The sequence below is a fragment of the Orycteropus afer genome, unplaced genomic scaffold (assembly GCF_000298275.1).
Source record: "Orycteropus afer afer isolate SDZICR_OR568_19922 unplaced genomic scaffold, OryAfe1.0 scaffold00157, whole genome shotgun sequence".
NCBI lineage: Eukaryota > Metazoa > Chordata > Mammalia > Tubulidentata > Orycteropodidae > Orycteropus > Orycteropus afer.
In genome coordinates, this window is record NW_006921744.1 from 2,752,013 (window position 1) to 2,763,121 (window position 11,109).

The following is an 11,109-nucleotide window of genomic DNA, read 5'->3' on the forward strand; positions in this document are numbered from 1 at the left end:
AGTGGGAGGGGAGCTGTTGCATTGTGGTAGATTGTAGTCAATGTCATGAGACAAAGTGTATGTGAACTGCTATATGGAAGGTGAATTTGCTCTGTAAACTTTCACCCAAATCACAAAGGGGGGGGGGAAGCCAGTGAAAATCTTATGAATAGCAGTGACACTGTTTGATATAATACTAGAAAACAGTCATAACTCCCACTTGTTACTTCCAATTCTGCAGTATTTTCTTCATAGATCACATTCGAAATTATGTTACTTGTTTATTTGTCTACTTCTTTATTAACTGTTTCCCTCACCAGAATGCAAGATGAAGGAAGGCATAGGCTTTATCTTGTTTGCAATTGTATGCCCAGGTCCTCTTTATCAAAGACAAGAGAAGCCAACAGACAGAGATACAGAAGATAATCCTGGAGCTCTGAGCTTTGAAAGGAACTATATAGAAGTGAATTAGGCACCAACTAGTGGGAAACCCTGAATGAAAACAATGAGTATGGGGACGGTCAGAGCTGCAGTCTGTCAGCTACTCTGACAGGACCAACAGCCTGAATATTTCCAAGTAGTGTTGGGAGCTGAGAATTGACCTAAAGATCAGCCCTGGTCACCAAAGGCTGCAGGGATGACAGCTGGTGGCCTATGACTAGGAAGGGAAACAGCAAGGAGGGAGACAACCTGAGCTCTGGACTTCTGGCTGTCCAGAGGGTGCAGCCATTTTGATTGTTTACAAGCGGCAGTCATTTGGGATATTCAAAATGACTGAGAGCACAGTCATTTTGAATGTTTATAAGTGGTGGCCATTTTGGATATTTAAAGTGACTGAGCTTTGAAAGGAACTATATAGAAGTGGATTAGGCACCAACTAGTGGGAAACCCTGAATGAAAACAATGAGTATGGGGACGGCATAGCCATTTTGAATATTTACAAGTGGTGGCCATATTGGATTTTCAAGTGCTCATTTGGATTCCAGGGACCTAAGAATATGCTCCATTTCCCAAGGATGGCAGGGGCATTTGGGAGGTTGACAACAGGAAAGGAGACAGGTGGTGAGTGTATAAGTGCTGCCAATGAGCAAATAGAGGAGCACAGTACCCTGCTCATGTAGATAACATTCAAAGAAAAGGAAAATCTTGGGCAAGTCACTCCAGCATAAAATCACCAATTAAATATACACACAAAACCATCACAATGTCTCAGAGACAAAAGACCATCACAATCCACACAAAGAACCAAGATGAAGCAGGCAAAACAAGGGACCAAGATACAGACCCAGAACACATCCCTGAGGAAGAAGTCTCATTGGAACTCTCTGATAAGAAATTCAAAAAAATTATATTTAGGTACCTTCAACAGATTGAGAGACAGATCAAGGAAAACACTGACAAAATTGAGGAAAACACAGAGAAAATCCTAGAAAAATTTCAAAAGATAATACTAGAACAAAACGACAAAATAAATGAAAAATTAGAAATGATACAAAATCTACAGACAAAAATCCAGAAGATTAATATTAAATTTTCAGAAATAGATAACACACTGAAAGGGCAAAGGAGTAAAACTGAAACAATGGAAGACAGAATTAGTGAGATTGAAGGCAAATAACTTAATAATTCTTTGGAAAGGGATCAATCAGAAAAAAGATCAAAACAAAATGAAGAAAGCCTAAGGTTCATGTGGGATACCATAAAAAGGACTCACCTATGTGTAATTGGGATTCCAGAACAAGAAGAGACAAATAAAACCACAGAGAAAATTGTCAAAGATTTGTTGGAAGAGAATTTCCCTGGTATGATGAAAGATGAGAATATAACCATTCAAGAAGCCTAATGAACCCCAAACACAATATACCCCAAAAGAAAAATCACCAAGACATATCATCATCAAACTCACCAAAAACAAAGAAAGAATCCTGAAAGCAGCATGGGAAAAAAGAAAAGTTACCTACAAAGGGCAACCAATAAGACTAAGCTCAGATTTCCTGGCAGAAACCATGCAGGTGAGAAGACAATGGAATGGTGTATATAAAACCCTGAAAGAAAAAAAATTCCAACCAATAATGATACATGCAGCAAAACTGCCCTCAAATATGATGGTGAAATTAGGACATTTCCAGATAAGCAAATATTAAAGGAATTTGCTAAAATCAGACCAACATTTAAGAGATGCTAAAGGGAGTCCTTTGGACAGAGAAGCAACAATAGCAAACAATAACTGACCATTAACACCCATGATGACATTACCCAGAAACAAACCCAGTTATGGAAGTATCCAAAGTAATTAAGCCTACAAAATTGTAAATAGAGAACCAGAGACATCAATTGACAATTGAGGACAACTACAAACCAAAAAGAGGGAAAAAATTGTACAGTTATAGAACTTCTAAATGGTAGGGAGGTTAAGACAACTGCAAGATAGAGTGGACTGTTCTAAACTTGGGGAGAAAATTATAAATCACAGGGTAACCTCAAAGAAAAATGATAAACCTTCACATCGAAATAAAAAGAAGACCAGCACAAATATTTAGCAAATACTAAAACAACAGCAATGAAGGAAATGATCAGGATTCATAAACAATATGAACTCAGCACAGAAAATTATACAGAAGAAATCAGAACACCATGAAAACGCACATAAAAAAATGACAGTAACAAATTTATATTTGTTGATAATAACATATTTGACAAGGGACTTAAAAACCAAACCAAACTCACTGCCGTCAAGTTGGATCTGACTCATAGCAGCCCCTCCTTGGGTTTCCGAGGTGGTATCACTACCAAAGTAGATTGCCCAACTTTCCTTCTGATAAGTGGCTGGTGGGTTTGAACTGCCAGCCTTTTGGTTAGCAGTCAAATGCCTTAGGCACTACACCACTGCAGCTCCTGATGAGGGACTTATCTCTAAAATTTATAGAAAACTCCAATACCTTAACAACAAAAAGATTAACAATCCAATTAAAAAATGAGCAGAAGTCATGAATAGACACTTCACCAAAGAGGATATTCAGGTGGCCAGCAAACACATGAAGAAATGTTCACGATCATTAGCCATCAGAGAAGTGCAGGTCAAAACAACAAGATATCATCTTAACCCAGCCCTAATGGCAAAGTTCAACAAGACAGAAAATAACAAATATTGGCAAGGAATGTGAGAGACTGGGACTCTCACACACTGGTGGGTCTGTAATATGATACAACCACTGTGGAAAACAGAATGGTGATTCCTTAGAAAGCTAAAATTAGAAATATCATTTGACCCAGCAATCCCATTACTAGGTATATATCCTAAAGAAATGAGAGGCAGGACAAGAACAGGTGTATGCACACCCATGTCCATCAGACCACTATTTACAATAGCAAAAAGATGGAAACAACCTAGGTGCTTATCAACAGAGGAATGGATAAGCAAACTGATGGTTACACACAATGGAATGCTATGCAACAAAACACTAAAGAATAATGTAGAATCTGCAAAACACCGCATAACATGGATGAACTTGGAGGACATCATGCTGAGTGAAATAAGTCAATCTCAGAAGGACAAATATAGTATTAGTTCATTATTATAAAAAGTCAAGGAAAGGTTTATGCAAGAAAGGAAACTTTCTTTGTTGGTTACCAGGGGTGGGAGGGGAGGGAAGGGAACACTGGGGAAAAATAAATAAATAAATAGATGCATTGATCCATGTCACTTTAGTTTTGTGTATTTTACTGTACATAAATTATACTTCAATAAAAAATATTTTTAAAAAAGCAAGGAAACTGTCCTATGTATTTAATTTACTTAAGTCTTTAACCTCATGATAAATTACTAATACAGGATTACTAATATACTCCAAGTAGCTCTGGTGGAGGAGCTCTGGTGGTGTAGTGCCTAAGGCATTTGACTGTTAACCAGAAGGCTGGCGGTTCAAACCCACCAGCCACTCCTCAGAAGGAAGGTTGGGCAATCTACTTCCGTAGTGATACTGCCTCGGAAACCTAAGGAGGGGTCGTTATGAGTCAGATCCAACTTGATGGCAGTGTGTTAGCTCTGATGGTATAGTTGTTAAAGCATTTGGCTGTTAACAAAAAGATCAATGTTTCAAACCCACCAGTCTCTCCATGGGAGAAAGATGAGGTGGTCTGCTTCCATAAAGATTTACAGCCTTGGAAACCTGATGGGACAGTTCTACTCTGCCATTCAGACTCAACGTGAGTCAGAATCAACTGAACAGCAATGGTGTTTTTTTTAAAAAAGTATACTCTGGGTTGTTTTTATTTCAACAGTAGTATGTCGTCAACAAAAATGTCTTTTTGCCTATGTTCTTTCAGAGAAAAATGCCTGTATTCACTATTAAATAGGGTCATCACTAGAGTAGAACAAGGAGTGCCTATGATGTGAAATTTAAGGAAGCACTCATTCTCACTTGCATGCCCTGGGTATGAAATTTAGCTTTTGGGTACTGTCCACTAAGGAGATAATGAAAGCAAGTTAATTTAAGACATGCTTGGCAAACTAAATGATGTGTCTATTACTTTTATGATTTGCTTAGACAAGAATTAAAGTACTTTCATCATTTTACAAAGGTTTTATTTTAAATATATAATTTAATCCTCAAAATAAATATGTGAACTGTGTTATTATTATTCATTTTATACATCAGAAAACTTAGCTATTTAGTAAATTCTATCTGTATGCCATATTATATACTAAAAATATTCTGAGTGTGGAATAATAAAATTTGAGGTATATAAACATAAAAAACCAATTCTTTTGAAACTATTAAAATATTTTATTATTTAAAGTTTTATTTTTCAGCTTTATACAAATAATGTACTGGGGAAAGACACTACATTAATATCTATTCTTAACAATAATAGCCACCACTTAGTTAATGCTTATTGTTATTAAGGAAGCTCTGGTGGCATAGTGCCTAAGGCACTTGACTGCTAACCAGAAGGCTAGCAGTTCAAACCCACCAGCCACTCCTCAGAAGGAAGACTGGGCAATCTATTTCTTGCAGAGATATTGCCTCTGAAACCCAAGGAGGGGTTACTATCAGTCAGATTAGACTCAACGGCAAGGAGGTGTGTTTCCCCCCCCCCCATTGTTATTAAGGGAGCTCTGGTAGCGTAGTGTCTAAGGCACTTGACTGCTAACCAGAAGGCCGGCGGTTCAAACCCACCAGCCACTCCTCAGAAGGAAGATAGGGCAATCTACTTCTGTAGTGATACTGCCTCAGAAACCCAAGGAGGGGTCGCTATGAGTCGGGTCCGACTCAATGGCACATAACAACAACAACATTGTTATTAAAACCCAATGATGTAGGTATTACTATTACTACTTTACAGATGGGGAAACTGTGGCTAGTAGGAATTTGAATTAGGTAGTCAGGCTCCAGAGTATGGGTACCTACCCACTACAATTATATTATGATTTTTCACAAATATCATAGTATAATAAATAGCAGCAATAAAACAAGTGAATAAATTAATTTTACCAAGGCTCACCATAGGAGTACACACTACTTAATAAAGTCAAATATTCTTGATAATTATTCTTATAGCAGACAACAACCAAAGCCATACTTAATTGATCAGAGATGACTACCTCTAAGTTCTAAGATACTTGCTTTAACATCATTACATAATTTACCAAATAAAGAAAATTTACATGAAATATTATTTTCCCTCCCAGTTTACCCATCTGGCAAAATAAATATCAAAAGGATATAATGATATACCATGAGTCTTTTGACACTGCTAGACAACTTATAGTATAATCAGATTGGACAATGCTTAAGAGATTGAGGCATTGTTTTGAAAATAAATTGGTTAGTTAAATTTTAGAAATTACGTAAAATAGGCTAAAAATTCTAACTAGATTTTCATTACAACTTATGGGAGCTCTGGTGGCGTAATGCTTAAGGCATCTGTCTGCTAACCAGAAGGCTGGTAGTTCAAACCCACTAGCTACTCCTCGGAAGGAAGATTGGGCAATCTACTTCCATATTGATACTGCCCCAGAAACCCAAGGAGGGGTTGCTATGAGTAGGATCTGACTTGATAGCAGTGAGTTTGGTTTGGTTTTTTGGAACATTTTAAAGCAAAGTTTGAAAAGAATCTCAAAACAGTAAGCCTTTGTTAAATTATACTAAGAATGTGAAAACATTACATTAGCATAATTATATCCATGATACACAATATACATACAAACACTTCAAATAACATTGTGCCTTAAAATATCTTTCAAAATATATTTCCTAAATTGACATCCTGGTCAAAATTTTCAAAATAAGGAGAAGTATATCAATTTGATTAGGTCCTATTGAAAATATTTTTATTTTATTTCCAACTAAGTTACTTTGTGGTGGTGCTTTTTTTTTTTTTTAATATTTTTTCTAACCTAACTCACAAACAATATGCTATATTTTGCATTTGTTCTGGTAATTTATATTTATTGTGGTAAATATATGTGTAACAAAACATTTATCATTTCAACATTCTTCATATATCCAACGTTCCGGTAATTTTTTAAATACTGTTGTAAAAAACGAATTCCCAACTCAAAATTAGCCAAGATTTCTAAAACTGGGTCAGGGTTTACTTGATAGTATTTCACATACTTGCTCTGGAAGCAGCTCCAAGGCAGATGACAAAATTCATGCAATTAAACTAAAATAGCCATTTGTCTGAATAAAGTATTAGGCAGAGTCAAAGTCTACTCCCATCAGTACTATCTTCAATGGCCACAGCCATTGAGTCCAATGAAGGTTGTCCTCCTTTCTAGTAACAGTCATGACAAAACCTTGTTAAGGAGTCATTATTAATTTACCATAAGTACTGTGGGAATGTTACTATTCCTAATCCAAAGACAATATCTTATCCTGATTGAAAAGATGGGGTAAAGAACACTAAGTAAGACAAGAATACCTATAACAATATTTGTGAAATGAGTAAAACATTCATACTGTAGGAGGAATTAATACCATAAAGGGAACTAACGAAGAATGAGAAACAAACATTAAAAGAGGAATAGGGTATGAAAGTTTTGAAAGGAAGCTAGCATGTCTGGAGATGATGAAAGTCAAGGATGTTTTTGCAAATTTTTAAGGAAGAGAGGATTATGACTGAACAGAAAAGCACATGAATGGTGATTAGATTTCAAAGGCCAGGAACAAGCATGCCTGTCCTACTGAAATAAGGGAGAGTCAAACTATCTATTAATAATGCTAATGACTAAGATTTGTAAAGAAGTAAAAAAAAAACCACCCATATCCTATGATTAAATGATCACAATTAAGATCATTTTCCTCATATAACTCTTGCCTCTTAACCAGGGCCTTTATAATCTAACTATTACTTATTACTCATACATAATATTCTATGACAGCAAATATTGTGGCATACTTAACCTGTTCATAGTTTCAAAGTTTTATGTTAAAAATTGTTGAAATAACTGATTATATGGTTGTCAAGAAAATAAAATAAACTTAGAAACTTAAGCCAACATTATTGAAGTATTTCATTGGTATTGGGATGTTGTTGCTTCTACTTTTAGAGAGACCTACACAGAGTTTTCAGAATTTCATAAACCTTAATGTTTCTGATTCTGAAAGTGAACTAGATCTGACTCAGCAGTAGCAGGCTACTTGGCTGGGCTTAGGTTCCTAACAATTGTTTTTTTATTGATAGGCACATGTTACCATTCCTATACTCGTTCAGCCTTTGGAAACCCCTTGGTTATTCCTTCCCTGAGGGCTTAAAATCAAGGTTCACTAAATATAGTGCAGTGCAATGGGTCTCTCTTATATATGGCCTTTTTGGTCATGGGTTTGTAATTCTGCAAAAAAATAACTGGTTGGGCCACAGCCTTCCCTATGATTGATCTATTTTACACATCTTGTGGGGATTGGTCAGTCTACCATTCAAACAGAATAGGTAAAACCACCCAATAGGATTAATTAACCTTGTGGGAATTGATTGATTACTATGCAAATTAAGTGGCTGTGGCCTACCAAGGGGACTGGTCAGTAAGTGGTCCTGGTGTGAGGACCATGCCTTGAAATTGACAAGGAGTATGCCTACACTAATAAGCCCAAGGTCAACAAATAAAATGGCACAGTCCTGATGTTACCAAACCACCAAGCAGGCCATTAATTCAAGTCCAGTAAGTTTCCAAGATTAGCAGAGCATGGCAGGCTGCTGTCCAACGACACACCTACATGCAGGATCCAAGAGGGCCATAAGCTAGAGACTATCCCCAAGGCTTCTCCTTATATACAGGAAGCAGACCACATCCCAAAGGCAGCTACTCAGCTGCTTCTGGTAGATCCTCCCATAGAGTTGATTGCCAGTTTCATCAGGGGAATAACTACCACCAGCTTCCCAGCCACTTAACCAGGCCCAGCCAAGTTGACAAACAAATTTAACTACCATACTAGCGTAATAGGCCAGTGGTTCAAACCCACCAGACACTCCTTGGAAGGAAGACTGGGCAATATCCTTCCGTAGAGATACCTCCTCAGAAACCCAAGGAATCTATGAGTTAGATTGGACTCAATAGCAGTGAGTCACTGGGAGCGTATAATGGGCACTCAGTAAGTATTTCTAGAATATTATCATACAATATAGCCATATCACAGATTAAATTAAGTACAGTATAGGACAAAGAGGAAAACGGCTATGATTTGCTTTCTAACTGACACTAAATAACAATTGTGCCAGCCAACCTTCAAGATCACCCCAATAATCACTGCCACTAGGTTATCACACCCTTGTATAGACCTCTCCTAAGTTATACCAGGTTATTTGGTTATGCCAATGGCATAGGGCCGAAGGGATGGGATGTCCCATCTGAGATTAGGTTATACAAGAAATCGCAGCTTCTGGTTTAGGCCCTCACTCTCTCTCAGATCTCTTGCTCTGGGGAGAAGCAAGCTGCTAAGTGGCGAGCAATCCTATGGAGAGGTGGCATCACAAAGAAATGAAGGCTCTAGCAAACAGCTAGTGAAGAACTGAGGCCTTCCAACAGCCACATAAATGAACTTGGAAGCAAATTCTCCAGCCCTAGTCAAGCCTAAAAATGACTACGGTCTTGGTTCACACAAGCTTGATGCTTTGTTATGAGAGAACCTGAGCCAAAACCACACAGCTAAGTGACAGCCAGATTCCTGACCCTTAAAAATTATATGAGAAAATAAATGTTTGTCATTTGAAGTTGCTAAGTCTTTGGGTAATTTGTCATACAGTGATAGATAACTATTATAACAACTGATTAAAAAATACCTATAAAGAAAAGATTTAAAGGAATACTTCATTTTTTGAAAGTAAAATTTATGTGTTTCTGTGGCACTGCTTCCATTCAGAACAGAAGGAGCAGTTTTCTCTCAGACTCAGGCAAGCTGTCTCCTGTCATTATTTATCTACTCAAATGAACTGTCAGCATAATTGCTCTATGTAAACACTTTGTTTTGCTATTTAATCTTGTGAAGGAAGTCAGACTTTTACTGTCAGCAAGGTTAGTATAAATCGCACTTAGTAAATAATACTGATAGAAAAAACAGAAGATTTAAGACTATTCTACATGATCTTTCATAATGAACATATATTTCTAAAGCAAGCATAAACATCTCCAGAGAGTAAAGAATTTAAAGGCTATCAAGTCAAGGTGCTCCTCAAGGAGACTGTGGCTATCCAAGTAAGGACAAGGTCACCAGTACTATTAGAAAAATTAACAATAGGACAAGTGGAAGATAGGAATTGCTATTGTTTTCTGGGTATTTTAAGGAATATTATTGGACACACATTACAGGAAATGTTTTTGTACTATGTTAAGCCAAATCATTTTAAGACAGCTTTGCCTTCCAAAAGGAAACTAGAATAGAAAATAGAATTTTGGGGGGCAGGCTTTGATTTTCCGGAACAATTCTTTCTTTTACTTCATTGGCCTTTTAACATTGATTTTCCTCAGGATTCTCCTCATAATATATATGATGGTAGATCCATTATCATGGCATTAATTGTATCTCGATTACTCCATTTTTAACTAAAACCACCCTTTCAAGGTTTTAGATCTATACCCAATGGAATCCTGAAAGATCTCTACATGGATGTCCAGCAAACATCTCAAACAGTAACATGCTCAAAACTGAACTCATTACCTTCATCACCAATCAGCTGTGACTCCTGAAATATATACTCTGCTTACTTGTGTTATCCATCACCTAATCTTCCACATAGGAGCTCTGGTAGCATAGTACCTAAGGCACTTTACTGATAACCAGAAGGCTGGTGGTTCAAACCCACCAGCCACTCCTCAGAAGGAAGGTTGGGCTATCCATTTCCGTAGTGATACTGCCTCGGAAACCCAACAAGGGGTCACTATGAGTCAGGGCTGACTCAACAGCACATAACAACAACAACAACAATCTTCCACATACATGTCTAAAGATTATCTTCAGTAATCCTCTGTTGCAGTCAGGTTATTCTAATCTTTAGATTCATCCTTTTATTTTTAATGTACTTGGGTCTTTATATTAAACTGAGTTTCTTGTGCACAGCATATAGTTGAGAATTGCTTTTTTTAATCTAATGTGACAACTTCTGTTTTTAAATTGAGGTGTTTAGACCACTTATATTCAATGCAATTATTGATATGGTCAGTTTCAATCCTACATCTTACAATATGTTTCATCTATTCTTTATCTTCACCTCTTTTTTTTTTTTTTCTATCTTCTTTTGGATTAACTGAGTATTCTTATAATTCTGTTTTATCTCGAGTAGGCTGATTAGCTATAAACTTTTTTTAAAGATGCTTTAGGGTTTATAACAAACGTGTTTAAGTTGTAACAGCCTATATTCAAGAAACATTATACCTCTACACATATACTATAAGAAACTTCTAACAGTATACTTCCATTTCCCCTCTCCTGGCTTTTATGCTCTTGTCATACAGTTTATTTCTGCATTATTTACAATAATACATTGCTACCATTTTATGTTTAAATAGACAGATTTAAATATTATTTTATATTTGTTCATGTATTTGTTATTTGGGCTGCACTTCATTTGAAAATTCCATTTGATATCATTTCCTGTCTATCCAAAGGGCATTAACATTTCTTTTTTTTTTTT

At 36.6% G+C, this 11,109-nt stretch overlaps 1 protein-coding gene across 1 annotated transcript in view; it reads right to left on the reverse strand.

Moving 5' to 3' along the window:
- RB1 (RB transcriptional corepressor 1) overlaps positions 1–11,109 on the reverse strand; it is a 320,323-nt gene that overhangs the window by 41,480 nt on the left and 267,734 nt on the right. The gene's annotated exons all lie outside the window — the stretch shown is intronic.